The sequence below is a fragment of the Macrobrachium rosenbergii genome, chromosome 34 (genome assembly GCF_040412425.1).
Source record: "Macrobrachium rosenbergii isolate ZJJX-2024 chromosome 34, ASM4041242v1, whole genome shotgun sequence".
Classification (NCBI taxonomy): Eukaryota; Metazoa; Arthropoda; class Malacostraca; order Decapoda; family Palaemonidae; genus Macrobrachium; species Macrobrachium rosenbergii.
The window spans coordinates 492451-511645 of record NC_089774.1 but is presented as its reverse complement, the minus strand read 5'-3'; the positions used below and the strand labels follow the sequence as shown (position 1 = coordinate 511645).

The window sequence follows — 19195 nt, the reverse complement described above, 5'->3', positions numbered from 1 at the left end:
GTGGGAAGCCAGTTCCTCGAGCCATCCCTGACAGCCTTGTCCATGCAGTTCAACACTCTGGACAGCTCCCCAGGCTGATCAATGGGACTTCTAATCTTGACGTCTAGAGCCCCAAACACCAGTCCAGGAAATTGAAGACCTCCATGGTTCTGAAACAGTCCCTTCAAAGGGTGATCCGTCTCCGACATAGTCCACGACACTTTGGCTGCAGACAGGAGGGACCTTCTAGGTTCGACCAATGGAGGAAGTCTCCTGGGACGGAAGGAACTCTTGAGCCAACATCCTCTCCGGTCTCGTACCACATACCTGCCTTGACGCTCAGCTTGGACGGAGGCGGGCAAATGAAGTCTTGCCTTGGGTCTTCCTTTCCTCCATCCAGGTGTTAACCTTCTTGTCCAGGCCTTCTTCGTTGCCAGAGACGAAGTCATCTTAACAAATCCGGCGCTCTCTGTCTTGGGACAAGCTAACTGGGAAGGAGGAAAGAGAGGAGCCGAGGGTTTGAACAAACTTGTCGCCAAACAAGTCCTTGAGAAGACCGCCTAACACCTGGTAGTCCGAGACGAGGAAGTAGGAGGCTGCTCAAGGTCTGCAGGCTCCAACTCACAAGAGACTTCTCCTCTTCAATGGAGAAACCAGAGAGTCTCCCAAGACCTTGGGAGAACGAAGGCCTTGCGGTCCAACACGCAGATGGGATCTTCGCTGTCCGCAGTCTTTGATTGTTCTGAAGCGCCACGTGAGCAACCAAAGAGGTGTCCTGATGAGCGCCCTGTCGGTCGTCCATCCGAAAGCGTCCTGCACGGCAGCAAGAGGGCGTCCTGACGAGCAGCTACAGAAACGTCCAGGATAGCTGCTTGCGGAGCGTCACGCTGCAGCCAAGCGCCACGATGGCGATCCAGCGGCTGTGTGAGACGACTGGTGGGAAGGCGCGTCTGAAACACTCAGAAGAAGACAAAAATACTGCCTTGAGAAAGAGGGCGTGAAGCGTCCTCTTCTCTGAAGCTTCTCTCCAGGGTGGGAGTCCTTCGAGAGTTCCACCCCTTGCGTGGGGTTACGCTCGGAGGGCAGCAGCAGTCCTTCAGGATACGTGCGGCACGCATGATCCTTGGCAGCCTGGGAAGCGTCAACAGGTCCTGCCGAAGGGACGCCAGATCGGTGGGAAGCCCCCGTAACCCTCTTGTGGCTTTCGACTTGCCCTCTCCCTGAGTCCTGGGAGTCCGACAGAGGTCCAGGCCTAGAAGCGTTATGGGGCCAATCTGACGCCCCCTCCACTACACTAGGGGATCACTACACTTAACAGCACTTTGAAGAGAAATCACTTTGATTCCAGAGCACGGATGGTGTTCATAATCTCCGTCAGGGCCATACCCTCCGCAGACACAACCTCAGCGCCCAAAGGCAATACCACAGGGTTAGGTGATTAAACGTCTACAATAGGGTTATCAGGGGAAGGAATTAATACCCTGACTCTGACTAGCACTCCTGGAGGAAGACCTCCTGATCCTATCACGCTCCAACTTGCGTACATAGGCATCATACACCTTCCAGCTTGCATCCGGCAAAGTCTCACACTCCTTGCAGCGATTATTTATCAAGCAAAGCTGCCCCTAAACCTCATGCATACAGTGTGAGGATCTATGAAGCCTTGGTAGCCTCACCTTACACTCATTCACACAACATACTCTGAAGCTAGCAGAACTAGATCCAGACATCATCCAAAGAGCAATCAAAAGCAAATCCAAAAACAGTCCACAAAAGCGTCTGCCAATCCACAATCCAAAGTCAAAACCAAAAGTCAAATAGAATACTTAAGTGGAAAATAATGAGTTTATGAAATCTAAAGACGGAGGTACTGAAAACAGATGTTGACAATAATGACAGAAAAAATCTGAATAGAAAATGGGAATGGTTCCTGATACCCCGCCTCCCAAAGGAATGTTGGTACTAACCACCTGGCCCCACTGCGTTATAGAGGGATGAATAAATTTGTTTGTATTTAGCATTTCCCAACGTTTTGAGAGAGAGAGAGAGAGAGAGAGAGAGAAAAAGAGAGCGAGTGTAATTGTCGTTGTGAGTGGTGAGGTTGTTGGAGTTTGTTTGGCGCTGTCTGTCTGTCGGGAGTTTTTTTGGTTTTGGGGAAGTCTTGGGCAGTTGAGGTCAAACCTTGAAAGTGGACGGGAATTCGTCTTTTTTTTTTGTATTAACATTAATGGTTCATGTGTCTCTTCTTTTTTTCGTTCATTGTTGGTGGAGGGTCGGTTTTAAGTTTTTGTTGTAGTTTTTGTGTGCTGTGATTGGCGACCGTGGACCTTTACCCATCTCCAGCAACCGAAGATCAGGGTGAGTGTTGTGTGTTGTTTTGTTTGTGGGTTTGAATTCCGCCACATTATATTTGGCGCCCAACGTGGGGCAGCTGGTGTTGCAGCTGCAATTGAGATTGGTGGCTGGTAGTGTGACTGAAGATAAGGATGGAAGAGGAACTGGTGAGGTTGAGAGAGGAGAATACGTGGTTGAAGGGTGAGAATGAGAGATTGAGGAGTCAGTTGGAGGAGATGGGGGTAATGCTAAGGAGTGCAAAAGAAGAAATGAAAGAGTCAGAAGAAAGAATGGATAAGAAGTTAGAGTCTGCAGGAAAGCAGGATGGAAGAAATGATGAAGGGAATGTTTAGGGAGTTTTTGGAGAAGGGGCTGTTGGAGGCAGGTCCTCTGGAACATGTGAAGGGGCAAGAGAGAAAGAAAAGGAGGAAGAAGTGAATGGAAGCATGAGTGATGAAAGTGATGTGGAAATAGGAAGTAAGAAACGAGAGAATGAGAGGCAGGGTAAGGAAAAGGGGAATGAAAAGCAAGGGAAGGAACAGAGGGAAGTAAGAATAAGTCAGGGGAAGAAGGGAAGCAGGGAGAAGGAAAGGAAACTGGTAAGAAGGGTAAGGAAGTGGGAAAGGCAGGAAAGAAGGGAGAGGGTAAAGGCAGTAGTGATAGTGAGGTGGATGGAGGTGAATGGATAAAAGTGGATAAAAAGAGGGGGAAGAAGAGTGTAATGAGTAAGATGAATGTAAGCGCGGAAGTGGACTCTTTGTATTCGGAAGAGGGTATGAAAGGACAGAGTGAAAGTAGCGAAAGTGAGAGTGAAAGTGAAAAAGAAGTGAGAAAGGCTATGTATGTGAGGGAGGTACCCCGGTGTGAAAGGTATAATGAGTATGGAAGTAGGGATGTGCATGATTTCTTTAGGGAGTATGAAAGGTTTTGTCAGGATAAGTATGGGGAGAGTAAGAGAGTGTGGGCACGAGAATTAGGAGAATATTTGACTGGGTTTTTGCTTGATATGTATAGGGTTATTATGAGTGTGGGAGATGTTGAGTATGACAAGGTGAAAGCTAGACTAGTTGAGCAAGCGAGGCGTATGAAAGCGGCGTATGAAAGCGAGTGTTAAGTATAAGAGGAAGAATGAATTTGATGAGGCAAGAATGAAAGCTGGGGAAACCTTGTCACTGTATGCTTGTAGGCTGGAGACGTTGGCGAGGAAGAAGTTTGGGGATGATGGGATAGATAAATGTAAGGAGTTAGTACGGAAGTTGTTAGAGACAGTGCCAGATGGAGTGAGAGAATTTGTGAACTTGAAGCGGAAGGAGAAGAAAAGATGGACGAGTGAAAGGTTGACTTGGGGAGAAATTTTGGAAATTGTAGAAGATTATTAGCTTGACAGGGTTATAAACGAGAGCAGAAGTGTGAGTGTAAGGGCTGGGGTAGATGAGAGAGTGCCAGAGTTTGGAAGCTTTAGGGATGCAGTGTTGAGGGGCCCAATGAGAATGGCAGATAGTGTAATAGATAGGAGTGTAAGAGCAAGTAATGTGGAGGTGCCAGTGAGGATGAATGGTGGGTTTGTAAGGGAACAACGGGTTGGACGGGTTAGGGATAGTAGTGTACAAAGGGGAAGGTCGGTGAGTGGAAGTCGAGTGAAGTGTTTTAGATGTGGAAAGGAAGGACATACAAAGAATGAGTGTAGGTGGGCTTTAGGAGCGTGTTTCGGGTGTGGGCAGTCGGGACATTTGGTAAGTGAGTGTACGAAAGATAGGGGGGTTAAATGCTACAGGTGCGGACAGGTGGGTCATATTGCTAATGGTTGTAGGGGTACCCGAGTGAATATAATATGTGGCAACTGTGGTAAGAATGGGCATTATGCGAGAATGTGTTCAGAACCGAGAGCGAAGTGTGTCGAATGTGGAATGGAAGGGCATGTATCAAGTGTATGTAGACAAAAGAGGGTGACTGTGATGGCGAATTCGGGAAACTGAGTGTGAAGGGGGTTCAAATGGGTGGATCCTCCAGGATGCAAGTGGTGCGTGTGATGCATGTACGTGAGGGGTTGTTGCATGAGGATCAGCAATTTGTTTTGATAGAGTATGGTAGGAAACGTAAGAAAGGGAAGAACGTAAGTGAACGGAGTGATCGTAAGTTGTGTGATAGGGGTGTGAGTGCCAAAGTGAAAATGAGTGATAAAGCGTGTAATACGGATGAATGGGATGGTATGAATAGAACGTATAGCATATGCGGGTTTGATATAACTGAGTTGACTGAACGTGTAGGGGTGAGTGAACGGTTGGAGGTGAGCGAAAGTGTAAGAGTAAGAGAGCGTAGCAGTGATAGACGAGTGATTGAAAGCATGAATGAATCGTTGCAAGAATTGGAAAGGTCAATGAGCGAATGGGATGGGTTAGTTGAAGAATTGGGGAGGTATTTGGGAACGAGTTAGAGGGTATAGATGAGATTGTGGATGAAATTGAGAGTGGTAATAGTGAAGAAGATAGCGTGAATTTGAGAGAGAATGGAGGAGAAGATGTGAATTTGAATGTTGCTAGAAGAGAGAATGATTCTGAGAGAATGATTGCGTGCCCATGAACGCGATCTAGAGGACCTGCTAGTGAGCATCCGTGGGTGTTGTGTAAGGCGATTTGAATGCAGTGTGAAAGGTGTTGGTTGGGAAATGCTAAAAAGGGGGGAGAATTATAGAGGGATGAATAAATTTGTTTGTATTTAGCATTTCCCAACGTTTTGTGAGAGAGAGAGAGAGAGAGAGAGAGAGAGAGAGAGAGAGAGCGAGTGTAATTGTCGTTGTGAGTGGTTCGGTTGTTGGAGTTCGTTTACGGCGCTGCCTGTCTGTCGGGAGTTTTTCGGTTTTGGGGAAGTCTTGGGCAGTTGAGGTCAAACCTTGAAAGTGGACGGGGAATTCGTCTGATTTTTTTTGTATTAACATTAATGGTTCATGTGTCTCTTCTTTTTTTTCGTTCATTGTTGGTGGAGGGTCGGTTTTAAGTTTTTTGTGGTTTTTGTGTGCTGTGATTGGCGACCGTGAACCTTTACCCATCTCCAGCAACCGAAGATCAGGGTGAGTGTTGTGTGTTGTTTTGTTTGTGGGTTTGAATTCCGCCACAGCGTGTGCCGCGAGTTTTTGAAATTCTGTCGGACTTCGGAGAATACAGCTATATATATATCTGACAGGTAAGTCTCATGAACAAACAACTTTTTAGTTATGCTGACAGTGCACCATATGAGGGGAACCTTCTTTTCTAAGTAATAAATTTGCATTCAAGCAAACTAAAATTAACAAAAAGCATTAAAATCAAAGATAATGGATGATGCAGTTTATACATATTAAAAAATATGAAAAGTACTAAAAATATCTGTCACTTTTTGCCACAAATACATTAACAAACATACGATGTAAAAAAAGAGATACAACACACACAAAGGATAAAATGATCAGTATCCATTTGGCTAAACATACTGTATGCGGCTTCTATTATCCATAATGCCATCTCTTAACTTCTCGATATCTTTACATTTTGGAAACGGTTGTCATATCAAAGAGAAAATAATCATTACCTCATTCAGTGCCTGGGCTCAAGATCAAATTTCAGTCGGGTATCAGCATATCTTCATTTCTTTCTTCCTTGATTTGGATCTAGACTTCGCAGTGACAAGCAATTCTGAAATGTGCAGAAAATGAGGGCATTGTGGGTAATATAAGTCACATACCTATCTGGTAAAAAGTATGTCTTCAGCTTTTCATTGTATTTATCCTGATCTCTTTCTCTACATCAATTCACCACTTACATACAGTACATAAACTTGTTTTAACACTCACCCAACAAGTAACATGACGGCAGAAACTCATGGCATATGTCCTGTAGACGTCAACGCATCCTAGATAGGCAGCAGGTGACTTTAAATCACTTTCAAAGGATCTACAACTTGCAACACAGGAACACTTACCAAGCACACATCTATATAAGAAACAGGAAACAGTATAAAATAAAATTTGCAAATCGAAGAAACTTTTATTTCTTCTAGATATACAAAACCAAAGTACATACTTCATAGAAAAGGAATATACAGAATTTATGCCAAAGGCCTAGTGCTGGGACCTATTGAGGAGGTCAATTAGCACTGAAATGGGAACTGAGATCAGAAAGGTGTCAAGGTGCACAGTAACAGGAGGAGGAAGAACCTTTTGCCACTGCAATATGAAAGAATTGTAAAGTGAAGGTTGAGGAGTGTAAGATAGAAGAAAGAGAATATGAATGGAGGTACAGTAAAAGGAATGGAAGGGGTTGCAGCTAGGGGCCAAAGAGACACTGCAAAGAACCCTACAGAATAATGCCTACATAGCACCACATGAGGTGCACTGACAACACTAGCCCCCTATGGAGAATATTATACCCTTTTGCCAGGGCCAACAAAATCAAGCTTCAACAGTGGTCATCTTTACATCACAAGTAGGCACCGGGTTTCCTTAAAGGTCCCCCTCTCACCACAAAATGGACCCAATTTCAAGGCTATGGGGTCATCCACTTGTCCCACCCACCATCCTGTTCCAATGCCACATCCCTCGACCAGTTCTTGCGCCAAGCAATAGTAGGACTCCTCATTCGACCTAAGGCTAACCCCTGATGACACAATCTTCCTACACCTGCGAATGCTAACATAAGGCCATTCTCAAGCACTGCAGTGGTGCAGTGACCCTTCAAGACAAATGACCACATGGGATACCAGATTTACATAAACACTGATATGTCTAATTTGGTAAGTGTTTGAAAGGTGTACATGAGAGAGAGAGAGAGAGAGAGAGAGAGAGAGAGAGAGAGAGAGAGAGAGAGAGAGTGTTTTTTTGTAAGGTGTAAGTTTAGGGTACACCTTTGGTGGCACAGCCTCAGCTAACCTACTCTCTACTTCCATGTCTAAACTTAGGTTAATATCATCACTGATGGCACAACAATCACGGTTGAACACCATTACAGGTGCTGGGAAGAGTCTGCTCAGTCCAGTATGCGAGAAGCACAGGGTGTATGCCAAGTTATGCACAGCTACCCCAAGGAGAGACCGAGTTGTACTAAACGTCAACCTCAGAATGGAAGCACGCCCCCCACCCTTATTTGGATAAGACTGATAGACGAGTGCTGGGGATGTTACTGGTTCAGAATGTGCACAGAAATGGCAGCATACAAGAAAGGGCAGTGTTCCAGCACAAACAGTGTCTGAATATGGAAAGTGCAGACCTTTGCCTGTATGGAACAAGATGCGCTGGAAAATACAATGTGCGCAAGTTCTGAAGATACAAATCCATATGGACGATAAAGACCTATGAATATGGACTGTGCAATGCATCCATGAAACACCAACTCACAAAGGCACAGGTAGCGAATTCCTCCCTTGCCCCAGAGAGATGACCCCTTGACAGGGGCACTTCAAAACACTAGCAACAGATCATGAGTCTTCTATGAGGAGAGAGCATGAAATTGAACATTGTCACAAGAAGCTGCATTGTAGAGACGCAGATATGTACAAGCACAGGGAGCAAACAGTAAGCCAAGCACACTTCCACCCTTAATACCTGAAGAACGACAGGTTCATCCGGAGTGTGAGGGACTGACCAATGTCCCTACCCTCATGAGCTCCTACTCAGATTGTCTCACGAAGCCAGAAAGAAATCATGTTCTTGGACACTGTTTTCTTAGTAGAGACAGTACTAACGAAGTTGTCGACACTCAGGCAAGAGAAGTCGAGTCCTCTTAAGACGGTACTGGTAGCGTTGGTTTTGTAATTTAGCAGTCGCCTTATACTACAGATATGAGATAAATTCATGAAAATTTGCCATAATTTTTTACCTTGTCTTATCTAAAGGTTGTCCTATACAAGAAAATACACAATAAGTTTCAATTTCGCACCAATGCTGAGGTTAGTGAGTGAATAAATCTAAACAACAACAGCCACTAGCCTTGGCCGGATTTTGTCCATTAAATTCGATGTCCATTGGTTCCAGGTCCGTTAAAGCAAGGATTAACTGTATCTTGATGATTGGCTAGTCCTGGCAAGCTCTCGGTGGCAGTTGCTCCAGAACAGAGATTGACTTCTCGAATTTTGTTGTGACCAGGGAGTCCTCATCAGTTTTGAGAAGTCCGATCTCACACCCAAGCAGAGGGTAAAGTATCTGGGCATGCTGATAGATATGGCAGCAGCAAGAGTCTACCCCTCAGACCCACATATCAATAAGTTCAGTGAGGCAGCGCAGACAGGAACAACCAGCTCAGCAGTGGCAATTCGTTCTCGGTCACCTGTCCTGTTGTTCTTGGAGAAGTTGGTCTCTTATGGGTGGCTTCACCTTTGTTCCCTTCAGCGGAGAATGAAGGGGTTTTGGTCTCCGACAAGTGACCCAGTTCTTCCCAATTCATCTCTCAGAGGAGGTAAAGAAGGACTCAGCCTGGTGGCTAGATGACAGGAACCTCGTAATAGTACTGTAGTGCCATTAGGAACTCCCCCTCCTGAGATGAGTCTGTTTTCAGATGCATCGACTGGGGGACAGGGCTCACACCTAGAAGAGTTGCAGGCCTTAGGTGTGTGGAACCGGAATGACAGACACTCCCACATCAATATTCTGAAACTCAGGGCAGCATTTTAGCCCCACGAGTTTCAGGATCAGGTGGTGGGGCACTCCATGGTGTTGATGAGTGACAATACCACAGTAGTAGCACATGTCAGCGAGCAGGGGTTGGGACTGGTTTCCCTTCAGCTCCAAATGTTGTCCGTGCAAGTGCACGAGTGTGCAGTGCATACTCGATAGAGCTGTCAGCCAGGTACATTCTGGGGAACCAGAATGTAGTGGCAGACAAGATCATTCACCAGGGTCAGGTGATAGGGACATGGCCCCTACACCCAGACACTGCACAAAGCTTATCCAGTCTTTGGGACCTCCCAACGACAGATCTCTTTGCAACCCAGCACAACAGAAGCGGCTGGTGTTCTGTTCTATCATTCCAGAACCATGGGCAGTTATAGAAGATGCCTTCTAACACCCATGGGACAATCTTGAGGCCTACACTTTTCCTTAGTTTTGTCTGATTCATCCGGTGATCAGTAGCTCTCCTTTCCGAGGTAATGACAGAGATTTCCCCTTGGCACATCCTGCTACACCAACTATACATAGAGAAGTATCAACAGGCTATGGAAGGTCTGTCACTTTACGCCTGGAAACTATCCAGCGTCTCTTGCTAGTGAGAACTTTTTCTTGCCACACAATGACGAGATATCTGGTTACCAGGGAAATGAACTGTCTCATGTGGTTGCTGTCACCAACGGGTCTCTCTGGTTAGAGCTATTCTTCAGCAGGTAGCAGACTTCTTCATCCTTCTTTGCCGAGAGAAGCTTCTCTCCATCTCAGCTTTTTGAGGCTACAGAGGACAGCTGAGCATCTCATATGAGTGGCGCAGTGTAATAAGGTGCCAAGCGCCGTTTTTTAAAAAATGATAAAAACGCATTTAAAGTTTGCCAACTATGAAAACGCTTATAAAAAAAAACCAGCCAAACGATTTCTATGAATCATACCTCATTTTAAAGGAAATTTATTCGCCTATTACATATGCAAAAATCATTATAGTATGTTTTGTCATTTAGCGGCCACAACCACAAAAAGTGAGGTAATGTAAGATTGTAAAGTGTTAATGAACACAATGAAAATGTTTTCATACGGCAATTAAAGCATGTTTTTGTGAAAACAACCTAAAATATTTATCCTAATAATGCTCTAAAATTATTATTATAACATATCTGAGTAAAATTTCCATGAAAATATTATAAAACAAAACATCCTCCTACATCCACCCACGCACCTTCACTGGTTGCCGCTTGCCTCCTTTTATGACGAGTCTTATGATGTAGCAGTGAGAACTCGCTAAGGGCGAAATTTCCCTTTGTTTTGCATGGATTTTCGAACCTTTTGCCAGTAACATAAGGGGACAAAATAGTGTGTACAGGATAGTGCTGTACTTTAGCTGCTCGCTCACAATAAAAAAACCAGTTCGGCCGCGGTGGCGCTTGCCACCTTGTTACGCCGCGCCCCTCATATGTTCTATGCCCTTGGCCAAGTCCTTCACTTGAAGGGCATCAACCTCCCTTCCTCGTGGGAGACCTGCATGCTGTTGAGGAGCTTCAAACAGTCTTGCCCTCCCTTACAAGAGTCATTGGACAGGGAGCTGACCCTCAAGTCTGTGCTCCTGCTTGCCCTGGCATCAGCAAAGAGTGTTGGTGAGCTACATGACCTTCGATGCTTGCACTCAAGGGGATGGGGACCAGTCACGCTCGTTTTTGTCCCAGAATTCGTAGCGGAGACACTGAATCAGTCAGTCCCTGATACCAGATTCAAGTCCTTTTCGATTCCCTTCCTAGAGGACTTTGTTGGTAGTGATCAAGACAGAGTACTACTGTGTCCAGTTAGAGTACTGCAGTATTATCTTAAGAGTACTCAACGTCTCATGCCTGAGTGTCGACGACTCTTCGTTAGTACTGTCTCTACTAAGAAAAAAGTGTCCAAGAACATGATTTATTTCTGGCTTCGTGAGACAATCTGAGTAGGAGCTCATGAGGGTAGGGACATTGGTCAGTCCCTCACACTCTGGATGAACCTGTCCATTCTTCAGGTATTAAAGGTGGAAGTGTGGTCTCTACCACAATGACATCCTTCTACCTTCAGGATGTTACCCACAGGCCTTTGGATACGTTTTTCCTTCGGTCCTGTGGTGGCTGCTCATCAAGTTGTTTGCCTCACCCGGCTCCCCCAGGGGAACAGACAGCATCTCACATAAGGTGTTCGGTGGTAAAGAGAGAATGTGAATGAGTGACTGGCCTCCCTTTTCTTTTTTACCTTTCTTCTTTTGTAGAACAGAGGCAAGTAGCCAACCGTTGCATGCTGGACGGGTGTGTCATGTAGGTAAGCCTACATAACTGAGTACCCTGTCTATAATCTAGAGTAAATTATTAAATGCAAATCCTCCCCCTCTCTCTAGAGGGGAGAGAGGGGATGACAATAAAACAAACATTGGTTTTACTAGCCTTTTATTGCCTCCGAAACTACAAGTTCATCCAAGCCCTTTTTGAAATAATGACACAAACTCATTAATTCGAAAGGCCCAGAAGCACGGGATTCCTTCCTCAGCTCTTTGAGACCAGGAAGAGAGGCCCAGGCAAGCATAACTACTAGTCGTTTCAGAGATTTACTCAGAATCCACCCATCAAAGGGTAAGTCTCCTATGTAAAGACCAAGGGTTTGTATTTGTGAAGGAACAAACTACAAATTTTTAAAGTAATTTGTATTTGTCCTAACATACAAACTTGAAGTTTTGTTATCCTGGGACCTTTCCCTGAAAAAAGCGGGACACCATATCTTAAAAACTAACTATAGAATTTTCTTGAAAATAATCTCATTATGTTTCTCACACCCAAATTACTTTAGAGGTACTAATCTAACTTAACCTAACTCAAACTAACCGAGGGGCATGGCAAAAAATCTGGGGCTAGTGCAATATTGTACTAGTGTGCATCTCAGGAATTTGCTTATGGCCCACCTCAGCCACCCTCATTCTGGTACCTGGGCTGAAAGACAAAGTGGTGTGCAGACCTATGAGTGGGCAGGGCTTCCTCACTACCATCGATAGCTAACAACCTTGTATGAAAGTTAAACGGCCGTTCCAGCTCCTGTTCACAAGCTAAATCCCTATGTAAAGACCTTCAGGTTTGTAAGCAAGGCTATCAAGGCTATCACAAATTGTGGGTTTGTATATTAGTAAAAATCAAACACGCAAACTATACACAAAAATACAGAAATATCCCTCCGGGATAAATAAAGAGCTCAACGACAGTCAGGCAAAGAGATCCGAAAACACGCCTGCAATGCATGACGGCTGAAAGCAAACTGGTATATTTACATCCGGGCAGACGGGTATTCCCGCCTACCTGATGGATTTGAGGCGCGACGGATGATCCACCGATGAAGCCGTGGTTCCTTCCCCGAGGTCATTGTGCTGACGAATCAATGAAATTACCTCAGCAAACGTCCTCTGTATCTCGGGGGTGTCCATGTCCTGGGGAAGAGGACCCTCGAGTCCTTCCAGGGTGCAGTCCTCGATCTACTCTCCTGCAGGAGGGGAGAACCTTGGCAGACCCCGTGACCCATCCAGCACCACGTGGGCGTACGACCTGGACGAACCAACAGCTGAGCCAGGCACGTACACCCCTGAGGTAGAACTCTGGGGAGACAACTCGCCGGAGTTCTTCCTGCCCGACTCGCGCCCCCTGGGAGGTGCCCAGGAGGTAGAGGGGACAGGCGAGGAGGATCTGGCACTCCCACTGGTCTTGCTGGCAGAACCAACAGGAGCAGCAGCCCGGGTCGAAGAAAGCATTTCGCCTGGCGAAGTGGTCTCCCGAGGAGAGTGGAGCAGCTCATGAGCCAAGCCGCATACTGTACTCAGCTTCCCGAGGCAGGCTGGCGCATAAACGCGCCAGGGACTGGGAGGAGTCAAGGGTTTGCTACGTTTGGCATAGCCCATTTGGCGCTGCCGTTTCAGCTTGGCGATTCGGCGTCAGAAAACTAATAGCACTATTCGGCGTAGCCATTAGGGCGTCAGATTGTTTCGGCGTCTTTGTTCGATTAATTTTTCTAGAAATGCAACACGTCCTTTCTGAACTTTATTCAGAAAAATAAAACAGTAAAAATTTTTATATTATTAAAAGACTAGTGGAATAATGTAAATAAAAACTTGAATTGGGAAAAATATAAATTTTATTCACTTAGAGAATAAAGGATCCTATTAAAACAATAATGGGATAATGCGAGTTAAAAACTTGAAATGAAAATACATTATTTAGAAAAATAAAATTTAGTACAGTTTTTTAACCTTAGGAATTAATTTTTCATTTTGTAATTATGAGCAATACCCTTCAGGAATTCAATAGGCTCTGATGACTCAACTTCCATTACTATTTTTTTTATTCTTTCATCAGCATTTCTATATTTCTTTAGCTTTTTGGGAGGTGGATATCCAGCGATTAATTTTTCTAGAAATGCATCACGTCCTTTCTGAACTTTCCTCAAGGCATCAATAAATTTCCAGATGGAAGGATGATGCATTCCTAGTTCGAACTGTAGACGTCGATTGGCAGCTTCAGCGTGATTGTTAGTGCGATCTTCATCATTTACAGTGCGTTCATAAAGGTTCCAGATCTCGGGAGCAAACATAGGGTTCATTCTTGCATTTCGATGCCTATTCTGTCATCCAATATAAGTGTCTTGAACCAATGGAACAAGGGTATTAGTTCGTCTGGAAGACCCGCTGCTAGTGTATCCATGTATTCGTCCATCTTTTCTAATGGCACAAAGGCGGCGCTATAATCATTTTAGCCCATAACGCAAAAGTCCGGTCGGTTTTATAGCGATTCGATAAACCCAATGAAACAAGATGTCTGTGCATGTTTTGGGCTAGATGGAAAAAACATCCCTTAATTCGAGCGTGGAAATGCATCTTGAAAGGCATGAATGGCAGCTTGCTCAAAATCACAAATTATAGAAACTGCTCTCAAATTTGGTTCGATGGTTTTAAGTAACTCAAATAAACGAGAATAAGTTAATCTTTGCTTGTTAGGAAGAAGAGCATAAACTATAGGAATAACTCCATCATGCTTCTTAGCCGATATAACATATACTTGATGAAAAGACTTGGCGCAATGGTGAAAGTTCCGTCGGCAAACCAAATTTCTGAGAAGACTAAATGCTGAAGCCACCTTATTCTTCCAAATATTAAAATTCTCTTACTGCCTTCTCCCGTGTCTCCCAATAGGAATTTTTCTTCCATACCCAGTTGGGGAACATACAGTGTATAGGACTTGGGTATAACTAATTGCTCCAAATGAGTTGGGTTAGCTGGCACTTTGTTTAATAATTTTCGTTTCCTAGTAATAAGTTTTCGCATTGCAGGCAAGTCAGGCCCTATGGCTAAAGCTGCTTGAGAGGCGCCAGTTAAACATTCATTTACTACAACGGTTGGTGGCTCCAGCGTTTCAAAACTTCTTTTCTTAATATTTGTTTTCAACTTTTCAACTTCTACTTTTGCAGCAGATGGTTCATGGGTATGTTGATTCAACTGGCGAATCACTTTTCCATCCTTCATATGTAATCTTACTTTACACCGATCTTTCTGTTCACATCGCCAGAATTTTAATTCAGAATCACTCTTAGTCGTTGCATCAAAAATAAAAAGGTATCCATCGTGAATCACTTTGCTTCTTCCACGTTTTGTTAAAATATCTCCTTCCATTTCGTACAATAGGGCTTAGACGACTGAAAATTCTAAAGCTACCAAAAAGTAAATGTAAACAAAAAAAAAACAATTGTTCAATTGCTAAACAATTGTTAAAATGAGAGCTAATTGCGCTATAACGACGAAGTATCTATTTCATGGCTAAATGTCGTTTACAGCGACAAAGTAGTCATTTGACGCCTAACAGTCTCTCCGCCGAAAATTTCTATATGCCAAATCGGCTACGCCGAATCGGCCAAGCCGAAACAGCGACGCCAAACGCGCTACACCAAAAAGTCTCATTCCCAGGAGTCAAGCACATGGCTGGCTGGTGAGAATTTGCGCTGTCCTCTGGATGCGTCCCAGTCTTCTTCAAGGCCAAAACCTCTCGGTAAGACTGAGCAGGGGACCTCTTCTCTGCCTCCCCGGTTGTCCAGGCCCGAGGGACTGGTGCACCTTCCCAGGAACCTGGCTTGGTACTAGAAGAAGTACCAGCAGGAAGAGTCAGAGCACCTGCATGCCCAGACTCTTTCTCCCGTCCCGCGCCCATGTCCGTATGGAGATAGGTTTCTCCTATACCAGACTGGGGTACTTGGGTCCCTGCATGCCCAGACTCTTTCTCCCGTCCCGCGCCCAAGTCCGTATGGAGATAGGTTTCTCCCATACCAGACTGGGGTACTTGGGTCTCCTTAGAGACCGGGGACTTGAAGCAACTCACGAGTGAGTGTCCAGCACGGTCCCACTGGCCTTAGAAGCAGGCTTCTTCAATGCAGCAGGGGGAGTGCAAACCTCGGTCTGCATGTCCTCGGCTCCTGATACGACTGACCCGAGGGTCAACACATCGGTTCCCTGATCCGTGGACTGGGAAGAGCCAACGAGAGATCCCACTGCCTTCCCTGTGGAAGGAGGCAGTCCCTTAGAGGTCTCAGTGCGAGACTTCTTGGTGGGGGGGGAGAGGCAGGCTTCTTCTTCCTTGGCTGGCAAGCCTCGTAAGGAGAAGAGGAAGAAGAGACAGCAGACAACGACGACGAAGACGAAGATGACAGCACCTTCCTCAATCTCTTCTTCGACTTCTTCACCATCTTCCTCAGGATCGCAGTCAGGTCCCCTATCCACGGAGGAGCAGCAGAAGGCACAGGAGCAACCACGGGGACCACAGAAACAGGCACAACCCAGGTAGCGGAGATGGTGCTCGGGCCAGCAGCTACCAGGGCAGGTACTCCAGCATGGGAGCCAGGACAGTCCAGAGACAGGGTTAGAGACACGGGTGGCGCATCGGGAGCCAGGCCAGGCCGAGTGTCAAGGAAGCAAGGAGCCAGAACCGTAGTCAAGAACAAGCGTGGGTCGGCAACAGGAGCCGGCATTGACATATAGGGCACCGATGATGTCACCATGTGCGAGGGGCGAGGCAGGGATAATGGGGCCAGGAACCCAGGAGACAGCGGCACGGAGTGGTATGTGGCAGGAGTGGCTGACACCTGGGTGTCCAGGTGCGAGGCCACCATCACAGGCAGCTTGCCAAAGGGCGACATGGTGACAGTCGTGGTGGTGGAAGCGGTGGCTGTGTGGGTCGTCACTGGAGCGCCAGACAGATGTGACACCAGACCCTCCAGTGACGGAACGCCAGGCAGACCCAGGTGCAGCCAGGCAGAGGTGAGATCAGGTACCTGGCCAACAGAGGACGCTTCCACCCCCAAACCTGAGGACAGAGTCAGGTCAAAAAGGGAAGCCTCTACTCACTCTGGGGGAAAAAATTTGCCCCTGGGGTGAGGAGAGGCCCCAGAGAGGATGTCCTGAGCAATCTCTCCCCTGCGACCTTCCACACCCGGTGAAATGAATGAGGAAGGGGACGGGAAGTCCTCACCCGAGGAGAGGCAGCAAGAAGGGGAAGCTTGCCGGGAGGGAGAAATGATCCCAACAGATCAGCCACCACAGGAGTCGCTGGGGTGTGTTACCTCGGATGATTCCTTGGCAGGCTTCCTACAGTATCGTCTCCTCCCTTCAAACTTTTTCCACTACTCAGAAGACCAGGAGCAACACTCATTAAAGGGCGAAGCGTGCGAACACGCACGTCCTCTGCAGGTGGGGTAGAGGGCGTGTGGGTCTGTGTCAACGCTAGATCTAAATGTATTACATTTTTTGCCTTCCACCCCAGGACACACACACTGGAGGTAAGAGGGCTTAGAGGACTTATCCACATTCACCATAAACAAGGAAAATTAAAGTTCCCACTGGGAAAAGCTCAACAGTAGTCAGGCAGAGAGCAAGAAAACAACATCCGCAGTCTACGACGGCTGAAAGCAAATTGGAATGTTTACATCCAGGCAGGCAGTACTCCCGCCTCTCGGACAGTAGTTAACTGCCTAACCACCTTGTTCGAAAGTTCAACAACCGTTTCAGCCTATGCTGAAAGTAATTCCTAATGTAAAGGACCGACGGTTTGTATACCGTGTCGGAACAAATAACATTTGTGTCACGGTTTGGCAGATCAGTAAAAATCATGTGAAAAACTGTTATAATAATTGCATTTTGCATGTGGAAAATACATAACAGACTACTTTATAAGGTAAAAGATATGTTACAGTACTTTGTAGTAGCCTTGGCCAGAGTTGTATAACTAGCACAACTTGTCAAAAACAAAGTGTCATGATGCCAGTGTAGCTTAGGGCACTTGTAATATGACAGACATTATCACAGTAATTTGTAAAACAATACTGGGTTTCTATATAAACTTGATTTCACCATGGACTTGTGTATTGTTGTAAAACAGCAAGAAAAATACAAAACACAGAGAACGAGCAGAGTGAAATGTAGGTAGGCTACCAAAAAAGGGTGACAAAAGCAACAAGCAAAAATTGTGTTGAACAATCGAGTTTTCTATACAGCCGCTAAAATGTATAATCAAGGCCACTGAAAATAGATCTACCCACTGAAAATAGATCTATCTTTCGGTGGTTTCGGTATATGCATTGTGTGCAATTACAAATGATATGGTAGAAATTATAGCAAATGGAAAATGTGGCATGCTGGTTATGCTTGACCTAAGTGCATCATTTGACACAGTTAACCACAATCTACTGCTTGAAGACCTGAGAGTAGTAGGCATCGAAGATGACATATACAAATGGTACAAAAGCTACTTAGAAAATAGGAAGGTTACAGTGGTTATATCAAATGTGAAATCAGAAAAGAAAGACCTAACAAAAGGAGTGCCCAAAGGCAGCATTCTGGGTCCACTGCTATTTGGCATTTACACAATTATCTAGAATTCTAAATAAGCACAAGGTTAAGTATAAAATGAATGCAGATGATACTCAATTCTATTTTCCATCGAAACAGTAGAAGACACCATTAGTAAAATTGATGCAATAATGAAAGATATCAAAAAATGGATGTCGCCAAAGAAACTGAAACTTAACAAAGACAAAACTGAGTGTATGATATTTGGATCAGACAGTGCACTATGAAAATATGAACACCTCAAAAGAGTAACTATTGGTTCGTCAAAAATAAATATTGTAGCAGAAGTGAGGAACTTAGGAGTATTTATTGATAATAAATTGTCGATGAAGAACCATATATTGCATATTACAAAAACCTGTAACTACCACATGAGAACCATTGCATTTATTAGAAAATACCTAAACGAAGATACTCTGAAAACAGCAATTTGCAACCAAATACTTTCAAGGCTTGACTACTGTAACGTTATATACTACGGTCTCTCTAATTACCTACTAAGAAAATTGCAAGGAGTACAAAATAGAGCAGCCAGGTTAATAAAAGGACTACGTTCCCATGACAGACTAACCCCAGCACTAATTGAGCTACATTGGCTCCCAGTAAAAGCTAGAATAGAATATAACAAACTACTTACAGTCTTTAAAGCACTAAAATATGATGAACCAACATATCTGAGAAACTGCCAGAAGCTTCTTTAGACCCGAATGAATATTGTAATCAGACATGCGTTGGAAGCATCATAGAGGCTATTTGAACCTAGAACAAACTGTAAGTCAGGCGAGAGAGAGAGAGAGAGAGAGAGAGAGAGAGAGAGAGAGAGAGAGAGAGAGAGAGAGAGAGAGAGAGAGAGAAACATTTGTACACTGCTCACCAAGACCATACAACAAAATACCGCCTGAAATGAAGAGCATACATGAAAAAAACAAGTTTAAAAAGGAACTAAAGGCTCTCCTATTCTCCAGGAACTACCATAATGACGACCTGACCAAGAGGGAATCATCCCAGTGGAGGGCTGGATATAAAACCAAAGTGAAACTGAAACGCTATTTGACCTGACCTCCGACCTTAAGTGACTTACATTAAACTCAATGTGACCTTAAGTGATAAATGAAAAGGGTCTTGAGTAATTACATGCGAATGAAGTAGCGCTGGCGGTCGGATTGTTTACGAGAGAGCGTTTATTTATGTTGTTTACGTAGTTGTAGTAATAATTGAGGGATTAATCTTTGTAGCGGCTCTCTTTCAGCTTCTGTTTCTCCTTAGGTTGAGTTTATTTAAGCTTATTTTTTCTGTATCATATATTTTTCAATAGGTCATTGCCTATTTTCTATTCAGAA

General features: G+C 44.9%; 1 protein-coding gene and 1 long non-coding RNA gene across 8 annotated transcripts in view; one reads left to right on the top strand and one right to left on the bottom strand.

Annotated features, from left to right (window-relative positions):
* The window catches only part of LOC136856038 (uncharacterized), a 35537-nt gene extending 16483 nt beyond the window's left edge, over nucleotides 1–19054 (bottom strand). Inside the window, exons 1-3 of the long non-coding RNA XR_010858199.1 lie at nucleotides 18990–19054; nucleotides 6140–6278; nucleotides 5878–5981 (exon numbers count right to left, since the gene is read on the bottom strand). This is a non-coding gene — a long non-coding RNA (uncharacterized lncRNA). The remainder of the gene's footprint in view (nucleotides 1–5877; nucleotides 5982–6139; nucleotides 6279–18989) is intronic.
* LOC136856039 (oocyte zinc finger protein XlCOF6-like) overlaps nucleotides 1–19195 on the top strand; it is a 212144-nt gene that overhangs the window by 46742 nt on the left and 146207 nt on the right. The window lies entirely within an intron of this gene.